We start from the raw sequence: 12,212 nt of genomic DNA on the forward strand, positions 1-12,212 counted from the left end.
CATATGTTCCCTTTTCTTTGATACTCCTGCATGTTTTTCATCTTCCATGTGAAAACCACATGGTCACTCTTTCCAACTGGGGGAGGAGAGATGTCATCTCAGTTATTATCAGCTCTTCTGATGCTGTGACCAAATCTAAAATTCTCGAATCTCTTGTTCCCTCTATTACATGTTGCCTAAGACATTTGTCCCTCAAGAATTCTAGAAATTTCATTCCCTTATTACTACATTCATTTTCCTCTTCCCAGCTTATACTGCTGTAGTTAAAATATCCCATAACAATCATTCTTCTTGCACTTGCCAAGCTCAACTGCCTAAACATCTCCTGGACTTTTCATTCTTTATGGTGAGGAGATCATCAAGAAACCTTTGAATGTCAGGAATGAGATATACTTGATAGCTGGCTCAAGAATCAATAACTTAAGATATATGGAAGACAGTACTAATTAACAAAGTGAAAATGATTGCATTAATTTCTTAGAAGAATAGAATGGCATAGCTTGACATCTAGACTCAAAATTAACATGAATAAATCAAAGCTGATGATCCTAGACAGAATCATAATGGAAATACTTCAAGACTGTTCATAACAGAGGTAAAGCTGATCAGTTTACTTATTTGGGCTTATTGCTCTCTTCCAACCAGAGTCATGTGAATGAAGTAAGAAGATGAATTACAATGGGAAGATCTGGAAGAATAAAAAAAAACATTAATACAAAGATTAGATTGGTCAGATCCAAATTTGAGGGTATAGGCACAGCATTTCTGTGGATTGATCGCTAGATAGTACATAGGAGTGAACATAATTGTAATGAATCAGAAGGCTTCTTGACAAGCAAGTGAATAAGCCTGTAGTTACTTACATCGCCAGATCATGCTTGTAAGGAGTCCAAAACGGCATCCAAATTTTGTTACAAAATGTTTCCAAAAGCATATATATATATATGCCCATTTAGAAAATGATAATAGGATGTTTTCTCTCAAGCTGTGGAAGAGCATATAATTTTTTGACATATCTAAAACAACAGTACTGTTTAAAGCTAATTTTTCTTTGCAGAGAAAAGAACACTTATTTGTAAGTGCACATAACACAACTTTGGAGAATCTCTCTCAGAGTCCAGATATTCAGTGCATAAATTGGAACTCTAAAATATGAAACATTTGCTTTGTCTGAAAATATGATTCTATTGAGGAAATTGTCATCTTGTTCCATGTTTTGCATACAATCATAGTGAATTCAAAACAGCCTCATATATTAGTTTCATTGATATACTTGAATAATCTGTCACTTATAGTGCCAGTCAGGTATATTAGCTTAACAGAATCAGTCTAAATTCTCAATGCATACAAATCACTGACTCAAATTTCACAAACCATAAAATACATCCTTTTTTTATTGAATTGTTTCTACTTTGTCACATGCTGATTAGAATAGGATGGTAAGCATATGCATAAGTCTTTGTGCACAGAGTTTTATAGCATTTTTATAGATTATTAGCATTTTGGCTTAAAAAATACAGAACATAATCTAATTGACAAGTTTAGGTGTCGGATGTTATTCATAACTTTTTTTTAACAGTATTACAACATCACAAAATTAATTTATAAAAGGATATTTATTAAGTGACTTATATTTTGCTGAATTTCAACCAGTATCTTCAGAGCAAAAGAACGTGTTACAGTTTGCATGCAACAATGCGCAAGTGAAACAGTTCAAATTGTAATGGACAAAAGATATAAAAGACAAAAGTCCTAATTTGGTATCCTCTAATGTTGAATAACAGAAGTATTGCAGTTAAGTAGGAGTTGATCTTAAAATGACAAGCTCCCAAATTTTTGTCAGATTAATGCAACCAAACTTGTTAAGATTAGGAAAATGCTTCATACCATTGCTGACTCTAAAAATAGACTTTCTGACCTGCAGTGACTTCTATATAGCACTTTGGTTTTCTTCCATCTAATCCTGTGTGAAGGAGAATCCAAAGTGTGGTCTATCAGTCCTGACTTGCCATGATGGGTGAACGTATTTCTTATGTTCTCCAAGGTGGGTATTAACAGCTCTTCCTGTCTGTCTATAGTAGGCTAAGTCACAGGGACCTTCATACATTCCAGGATGTGCTAGAGGACTGAGTTTATCCTTAGGAGGGCAGATCAGAGTTTCTTATTTGACATGTGTGAAGGTTATGTTTTATTAGCACTTTGGCTATCTTCTTAGATGTACCTAGATATATGGAATAGGAATGGTGGAACCAATGGTAAACTCATCATCAACGAAGCTTAATCACACTAAGGGTTTGAAAGTAGCTGTGGCGAGTACTTTGTTCTCAAAGTGTTCCATGTAAACATGTAAAAGTTAGCTAAAGTGGATGGGGGGGGGACCCGTTGCAGTGCCATTAATCTGTTCGTAAATTTTTCCTTGCCATGTAAAGTAAACCTGTAAACATGATATATTTGAATAATTCATAGATATCAAGGAAGGAATTAGACTTTATTAAATCAAGAGTGTCTGTTAGTGGTACATTAGTAAATAAGTGATATCAAGACTAACTATTATCATTCGGAGGTTTCTGTGGTTTTTTAAAAAAGACTGTTTTTTAAAACTAAACAAGTACTAAAAAACAAACCCGACAAGTTTTGTTAGTCGTCAGACTAACATGTTTAGGAGTAAAGATAACTAACAGTTTAAAGCACAAACTAAGAAATTACAAAAAAACAAGTTCAAGAGCTAACACGTATTAACAGTTGTATAGATCTATTATTCGGTTTTTTAACAAACTTTTTTGATATTCATAATACCAATAAATGAACTTGTTTTTTCATAATTTCTTATAGTTTGTGCTTTAAACTGTTAGTTATTGGAAGTTTATTTTGCACTTGGTTAGACTATAATAAATTTAGTTTAATCCTTTATCCAAGTGTAAGCAAACAAAGTTTGCACCTGAAAATATCTTCAGGACTGAGGTAAGGTGGTACATCCCTTGGCAACTCACAGCAAAGGTGGACTAAGCTCTCATCACTCCTTGTCTCAGTATCTCCCATAATGCAAAGCACATCTCCTTGCGGACATGTATACTGCTATACATTAAGGGCCATTACCCAGACCGGTTTTGACCTTTATTGAGGTCTCGTCAATGGGAGGCAGACCCAGAGTTAGGGTCTGCCTCCCACCTTCCACCAAAACCTTCTAGATACTACATCTGTCTAATGATAGCTTTAGTATGATTTTATAAATTAAGTTTTTTGTATGACATTGTAAGTCATACATGTAACTATACTGCACTCTTATATTTACCTGTCTTCAGTGAAATGATATTGTGATTAACGATATAACATCACATGGCTTGCTCTAATTTTAAATGATCAATTGTTTGTATTCTACCTTGTAAAAAACTGATTTCTGTCTAGCCACTGATGATAATTTGTTATTTTCAAACTGAAATATCTGGCAGTATATTAAATAGACTTTTCTTGTACTAATGTAAATACGTTTCTCTCAAAAGTAGATGTTTCTTGTTGTTTCATGTTGGGTCTCTACAGCAAGGATTTTGAATTATCATCATCATCATCATACGTATCAAGGATTTAGGCCTAGTATGGCCTGTTCCAGCCTTAGAAGTCATCATTGAATCGTTTAAGAGGACGTCCTGGTTTTCTTTTTCCTAATGGCTTGTACTTTAAGACTTGTTTTGGTAATCTTTCTGTTTTCATTCTTTGAACGTGTTCCATCCATCTATGTTTATATTATTTAATTTTTTTAATTACTGGTTCTTGGTTTAATTTTTTAATAATATCTTCGTTTCTTTTGTGATCAAATAGGGTATATTTTGCAGTTTTTCTCATAAACTTCATTTCTGCTGTTGTTAATCTTTGTTTGTCTTTTTGTTTTATTGTCCAGATTTCGCTTCCATACATTAAGACCGGTAGGGCTAATGTATTGTATACTTTTAGCCTGGTTTGTTTTTGAACTAGGTTTGGTTTAAATATAGAGTTAATTACTCCTGTTATTTTTAAATATTTTGCAATTTTTATGTTTATATCTTTTTCATTTTCATAAGTGAACATACATCCTAGGTAGTTAAATGAATTCACCTGTTCTAAGATCTTGTTATCTATTACTATTTTAGTTCTTGCTGGATCTTGTCCTTTAAAGGCCATAGTTGTTGATTTTTCCGTTGATATTATCATACCATAATCTTTGGATATCTCATTTAGGTTTAAAATAGCTTTCTTGAATTATATTTCTTGAATGATTTTGAATTATATAAAAAAAATGTAAAAATACAGGTAACCCTCATATAACACAATGTTAGGTTCCACAAAAATGCCACGTTATATAAATCGTGTTATGCGAGACTCAGATCGCATAGAAAAAGTGGGTTAGGTTCCGAAATCTCTCTCTCTCTCTCTCTCTCTCTCTTTTTTTTTTTTTTTTGTTTAAGATTATATAAACGATGACATATCCAGCAAAAAAAATATTTTTATTTAATTCAGATAATTCATGTAAGTTACAAAAACATATAAACTATGAAACAAATACATAGTATAAAATTATAAAAAATTATAAAGTGTACGTAAACTTCATTGCACATAATACATAAATGTTTTAGGCAAAATAAAATAAAGTGTATATTTTAATCTTCATCACTCTCTTCAAAACTAACATTTCATAGATGTTCTTTATTTACGAGTGGCCTGATGTCGTCATTACTTGAAATCTCTTGGACATCATTAATATAATTCCCATTGCATACTTCGGCTGGTTTAGTTATCAAGAAGTCAGTAATAAGACCTTGCTTACCGCTTTGCTGCAATTTTTTTATTAAGTGCATAATACGGAGCTAAATAAATATCCAATTGTCTCGTGAATTTTTCAGAGTGCTCCATTCAGAGATCATTATCCATAAAATAACTTTCTTGCCAAGTCCATTCCTTCTGCTAATTTCTTTAAACTGAATTCTTTAATGGATTCATCACAATCAGAATCTTCGGCAGAACTTTCCCTGCCATTTAGTTCGACATCATCTATTAATTGTACCAGTTCCTCCTCATTTAAATCTATTTCCCAATTAATTAATTCACTACTGAAGAGATTGGAGCACTTATGAAGAAGTTCGCAAAGGTTGAGTCTCATGTGCTGATCGAAACCGAATGTATCTTCAGTCTTATTCAATTGTTATCTTGGCAATGGGTGGGTTTATCCCTATTAACAAACGCATATATCGCAAAAGTGCTCTGAGTGGCTACTATAAAAATATATTTTTTACATAAAAAAAGCATTACATATTGTATGTAACTCACCAAAAAATAAAGTGCTCAGCTTGAGATTAACACACTCATGATTTTTAATGCGCTTTCCTGGCAGAAAACGAAGACCATTTTCAACAATAAATACTTTATATGGTAAACAATTGACGTACATGTGTGCTAAAGGGTATTTCCTCTAATATAAATTTGCTACTTATAACTACGTGTGCGATACGGGCAAACCCAAATTTAACAAAGATCAAATTTGATTTGATTTGATAAGTCGAGAGTTGAAAAATATATGAAAAGATAAAGGGTTACTACAGTTTGTAGACTACGTTATATCGAACCACATTGTATAAGTAGTACCACATTATATGAGGGTTACCTGTACAAAAAAATTAAATTCATAAAAAAACAAAATCATTAGCCAACCTACAATACTAATGTACTATAGCTTTACAAAAATCTTAAAGGATCATGTGCCTATATATAGCTACTTTACAACAGAAGGAATGACCTTGTTACAACATGCCTTAGATGTGGGTCACAGATACGTGGATCTGATGTCTCGCTCTACGTCATCCCAGAGAGATTTGATCGGATTTAAATCTGGGGATCTGGGAGGGGGGGGGGTCATTGGATGGTCCAAAACTGAGTGTTCCTTGAGCCATGCCTTGGTGGTTGCGGCCCGGTGGAGCAGTGCATTGTCTTGCTGAAGCAGACCATCAGCTGCAGGATGTGCGAAAGCCATGAAAGTGTGTAGGTGATCAGCCAGCACATTCTGGTAGTTTGCAGTATTTAACAACTCCAGACACACTAAGGGACCTAATGTGTCACATCAGAAGGCTCCCCAAACCATCATCTCCTTGAACAGAGCAAACCTGGCACAACAGGCCATGGCCTCATGCTGTCGACGCCACACTCTCACTCTCCCACCAGCTCGGTACAACGAATAATGGGATTCATTAGACCACACGATTCTGGTCCAATATGAGAGATCCAGTTTTGATGGTCCCAACACCAGGCGAGGCACATTGCTCAATGACGAGTAGTCAGCAATGGTACACCATTAGGGCATCGGCTCCTATAGCCCATTGTATGCCATACCATTCACTCACTGACGTTGATCAGACCTCTGACATTGAAGCTTGCTGTGATTTGTGTCGTCATTACCCTGTGGTTGGTCTGCATGAGCCCGAACGGTCTATGTCGACCCCAGTCATCAATGCACTGTGGTCGGCCACCACTTGCTCGCTGGGCGCTGGTACGTTCGTTGATGGTATACTCTCTGTAGATCTTGATATGGTTGCCCTCAAGAACCCTAGGGTTCTTACCACTTGGCCAATAGAATGACCCATCTGTCTTGCACTAATAATACATCACAATAAAAGTCATTGAGATCACCACATTTACACATGTTCGTCGATTGTGATACACTGTTGGGAAGCCTCAATGTCTGCTTATTTACTGTTTGTATTTGGTTTAGGTACATGTCACTCTGCACAGGGGATGCAGTGTCAACTTCACATCATCCTATCTCTGATGTTTTGTCCATTGAATGTATTTTGTAATAACTGGCATTCCCCAATATATGTGATAGATAAAATAACCATAAGAAAACTATTTAGAACATAAAACAGATGGCATTACATAAATGAAACTGATGATTAAACCAAAACTTCTGATTCTGTTTTCTAGTCAACTAAAAATTTTTGCTTTTCATGTATGAGTGCACTTTAAAAGCCCTAATTACAGGTGAACAAGTATGCCAATACACTGACATTTACCCAGTTAAATATTAGTCTGTATTGGTATTGAAAATGGTGTTCATGGAAATTCTGTACTCTGTATAATCACTGAAACTTTCAACTATTATGTATGTAAAAGAAAATATTACTGGTTGTAAACTTCTTAGTGAAACACACACGTCAGACATTGCACTGAAAATATGAATAATGATAAACACATGTAAAAGTTATATACATATAAAAGGATTTATTAGCTTTTATATTCTAAAGCTGCTTGTTGCAGTGATATTCTCAGGGATTATACCAAAAAATTGTATAGCTACAATTCTTAATATATCTTTTGGCTATTGTAAGCACATCGTTTGTTTATATTTATATATCCTGTTACAGCTGAATGTAAAGGAGAAACACACCATTAGTGTTCAAAAGGACTAGTGAACATTTTTAAACATCATTACAATTAGTAGATCTCCAACAAGGGCCAACTTTTTTTTGTGTGTCAGCTGCCTTCTCTAATGCCTCGAAAAATTCCTTCATTTCTTTCTTAGAACCTTCGGTGGGACTATAAGCACAAATAAGTCTCATTGTCCAGTTCCCCATTCTTATATTAACCCATATCCCTCTATTGATATCACCTGCCATTCAAGAAGATTATCCTCATATTTAGTGTTTAATCTTACTCCTCCTTTTCCCTGATTGTTATTGCCTGAATATAACATCTTGTATTTGTTGCTTAGAAAGATCTTGCCTGTTTTTTTTTTCCGTTTTTCTTCTTTGTTTTGGTAACATCTATTATGTCAATCTGGTAGTTATCCAACTCTTATGCTAGTTCCATTTCTTTTCCATTGATGCTTCTTATGTTGATAGGGCCAATTTTGATCTCTGCTGATGTTGAGTTGTAGTTTGTTCCAGTAGCTGACTTTTTTTTTTGCTGTTCACCCTAGTTCCCTGATGAAAACAGTGGGGACCTTGTTGGACCAGGCAGTGCCCAGCCAGCATGAAATTACATCATGTTGTACCATCATTTTGGCTAAATCCCAAATTGCCAGCCCATCCTCATTCTCTCTCAGTATCCAGGTAGATACTCAACAGGATGCATCACAAGAAGGTGAGGATGGGACATCAGGTCAGAAGCTCTGGTTGCTTCTCCACTTTCCCAAAGGCCATTTGGAGGTCTCCTCCCAGTTGTCCAGCCTTGACCTTTAAGCACCCCCTTTGGGAAACTCATAACAATAAAAACTTAATTGTTGGCCTCTCATAGTATCCTACACACTTTTTTGGTTACATATTAGACATAATTATGATAATTACCTTTAAACAACTCATAGTATATAACTGAGAGCTTCACATTCTTATATCAAGAAACAGGTGACAGCTTTATCATTTGGTGACACAGTGGGATTAATGGATATATTATATATCCACTTTTCACTCATTTAATTTTATTTTGTAATTAACAAAAAATTTAGGACTTCAGGCTGATTACTCAATATCGTATGCACATATCATATTGTACTGTGTAACCTGATCGCAAATTGATTGCTGAATGTTAATTAAATTATTATAGTTAATATTAGTTTACATTGTCATTTCCTCAAAAATGGTTTTAAGGGTTTGGGACTATTCTCAGATTGCCTACAAATTGGCAGACTCTAGTGAAACCATGGCTTTAAGAGAAAGGCAGAAAAGAGAGTGAATTTCCTGTCCCAAAGTGGAGGGTGAATTTTGGGAGATTCTTGTAAAAATTCTAGGCGTTCATCCTATTAATCCTACATTGTGTTGAGATTTCACAAATATTTTTTACACTCTCTCTCATGCACACAGACACAGCAAATGAGACAAGTAAACCAGAATTTCTAAGTCTACTTTTCTTGACTTAAAAGTATACTTTTTAAAATGGTATATAAAATTTGTCATAAATTATTGCAAATATGAAATGTTTAATTTTAATTTTTTTAAAATTTTTATTTTTGCTATGACATGTTTATTTTTAAATATTTGCTTTATGCTAAGACTTTTATTTATTTATTTATTCTTATGGCAAAAGGAATACAGAACAGCTACAGGTCAATGTCTAGTCTGGAAAGCCAATCCAAGGCCTCATCTGTCACCTTGTGGATGTCATGTAGACCACCACCATGAAATTGGTGCTTTGGGCAGTCGTTCACAGTATGAGTAATCGTCTGAGCCATGGGAGAACAATCACAATAAGCGTGGTCTAACAGCCCTCATTTATGTATTAGGTAGCCACATCTGCCCTGGTTAGTTCTGGTCCTGTTGATTGTTGACCAAATTTTCCTAGGAAGAGAAAAACCGGGCTGCAAAGCACAGGGATCTTCTACCAGGAAGCCGTTTGTTGGGAGATTGTTGGACCAGTATCCTCTCCACATGTCAGGTGGAGCAGAATTTTAGGTGAAGACTAGGTGTATTTATGAAAGTCTGGTGCAGGAGTGGGTTGCATATTGCTTTGTTAAATTCTTTAATTGAGGCTTGTCTTCTCCGTATGTTTGGTGGAGCAATGTTAGATAGGACAGGCAGCCAGGAGAGAGGAGTGCTTCTCACTATCCCACTAATTGTGCACATGGTAGAGTTTAGCTGGGTGTCTATAATGTTAGTGTGTGCATTTCTTTTCCAGACAGGGGCACAATATTCTGCTGCAGAGAATGCAAGGGCTAGTGCAGACTACCTTAGGACCTGCACCACAACCCCAGGTTTTTCCAGCAAGCTTTGAAATGATATTGTTTCTCGTTTTAATTTTGTTGGACAGGTTGGTGATGTGCCTTTTATACGTTAGGCTTCTGTCCAGGCTCACTCCAAGGTATTTCAGGTGAGGCTTGTGTTCTACCATTTTTCCACAAAAAGTTGTCAATTTGCCTCTACATTGTTCAGGTGAAATACTGTGGACACAGTTTTTGTTGGATTTGGCTTCAAATTCAACAATAATCTACTTCAAGTACCACTGCTTGAAGTACTCTTCCAGGATGTTCAGGTCTGTGTTCAAGGTTGATTCCAGGTTGGCAAAGCAGGTAGATTGATGTGTGATTGCAAGGTCATCAGCATACATAATACTAGCTTGAGCTGGTATGTGGTAAGTCGTATACGTAGATATTAAAAAATAAAGGGGATAACACAGAGCCCTGAGGGAGACCATTGTAAAGGAATCTGGGCCTGCTCTTTTTTCTACCAATATGGACCTGGATCTTTCTGTTGGAGAGAATGGATTCAAAAAGCTGGAAATTTTTTGCACCTTATAATATTTCCTAGCTTTAGGAGGAGGCCCCTGATCCAGACTGTGTCATAAGCTGATGTTAGGTCATGAAAGTAGCTCCAGATTTAAGTTTCTTTTGAATGCCTGCTTCAGTCTGTGTTGTCAGGGCCAGGACCTGGTCACAACAACTTCTTGCCTGAAGCCAGCTTGTTCAATTGGGAGTGCTCTTTTGATAAGTGGTGAAATTCTTTTAAGGAAAATTCTTTCAAAGAACTTAAAGGTGGAGCAAAGCAAGGAGATAGGTTGTAGATTTTTCACATCATTTGGATCTTTCCCTGGTTTGGGCATGGCAATTATTTTGGCTTCCCGCCACAGATTTGGTAGTTTACCAGTCATAATTTTTGAGAAAAGGGCAGCCAGCCATGTTTGGCCTTGTTGACCAAGATGTTTTAGAAACTCAGGGAGGATACCATCCACCATCCACTCCTGCAGCCTTGCCATTCTTGCTGAGTTTTAAGGCTACCTGTACCTCTTCCTGAGATACTGGGTGTACAAGTTCAGGAAGCTTGGGGCCTGTCTTCAGGATTTGTCTGATGGAAGATTGCACAGTAATTTTCCTGATAGAGCTTGGATGTATCTTGGAGGTTTTCAATAAATGATTACCTATTTGATCAGGAGTTATCTTTGTTGTTTTGTGTGTTGTTGGTTCTGCTCCATAGCTAACCCACAGAATTAAATGTATGACAGGTTTATTTACAACCTTTCATGGATTGGATTGGTTTAAAAAAAACGTTTACTTCTTGTGTGGTTTTGCAATTAAACATTTATAATAAAACATTGTTACAAATGTTTAATGCTAGAATTACTTTATTATACTTATATATTAAAATTATTATTTAAATATTATAGAAAGAAGTTATTATAAACCATGATTGCATTTTGTCCATTCTTTGATGTTTTTTGAGCTGTTTCTAAATGAACACAAGTAGCTGTCAGTCCAGCTGCACATCTAGGTAATAGATTACTTTTTAAAGCTATGGGTAGAAAGAGAATAGAATAACCATAGCTCTAAAAATTTGCTAAATATTTTCTTCTTGAAGATATTCGCAAGCCACTGCCTCATTTGCTCCTGACAACTTTCTTCATCTTCACTGCAAACAAATATTTGAATTCAAATCTTTTCTTTTCACACACACAACTCATTGATATCAGTTTTAAATTCAAAACAGATATAATTGAATTTGTTTGTGTGAAAGGAGATGGCATTCCTTTGGATACGAGGTGGTATCAAAAATTTTTGAGACTAGTTTTGTAGCATGTCGACAGATGGCAGCACAAGGCTGCACGCACAGCCACAGGGAGCTGTACAACTGGTCCTATTCTGACCACATGCATTACCACATCTGCGATTTCATCATGGACAGCAAGTTAGGAAAAGAGCGAACGTGAAATTCTGCGTGAAACGGCAAATCTGCCACAGAAACGTTTGATATGATTTAGCAAGTTTACGGCGATGCTGCAATGAGTCATTCAAGGTGTTTTGAGTGGCATGCGCACTTCAAGAGTGGAAGAACATCACTGGAAGACGACAAGAGATCAGGAAGACCTTCAACGAGCTCAACCCCCGAAAATGTTGAAACCATTCGGCAACTTGTGCATGAGGATCGTCAGAGTACACTCCACAACATTGCTGCCATTGTCGGTGTGTCATATACAGAACAGTCCAGGCAATCCTCACGTGTGATTTGAACATGCACTGTGTTGCTGCCAAGTTCATCCCCAGGCTACTGACTCAGGAGCAGAAGGCATGTGTCAAAGTCTGCTGAGAACTCCATCAGTGTGCCGTGGATGACCCATCCTTCATGTCGAGGATCATTACCGACCGAAAAAGGTGAGGCAGGTCTGCAGCTCGACGAAGTGCATGCTCGTCTTTTTCAACATTCACAGCATTGTGCATCGAGAATTCATCCCCATGGGCCAGACCATCAATAGCGAGTTCTACTGCCATG

General features: G+C 36.3%; 1 protein-coding gene across 1 annotated transcript in view; it reads left to right on the forward strand.

Annotated features, from left to right (window-relative positions):
• Positions 1-12,212, forward strand: part of mIF3 (mitochondrial translation initiation factor 3) — a 40,805-nt gene that overhangs the window by 27,657 nt on the left and 936 nt on the right. The gene's annotated exons all lie outside the window — the stretch shown is intronic.

This window comes from Typopeltis vanoorti, chromosome 12 (assembly GCF_054136105.1).
Source record: "Typopeltis vanoorti isolate ZY-2024b chromosome 12, IOZ_Tvanoo_1.0, whole genome shotgun sequence".
Taxonomy (NCBI): domain Eukaryota; kingdom Metazoa; phylum Arthropoda; class Arachnida; order Uropygi; family Thelyphonidae; genus Typopeltis; species Typopeltis vanoorti.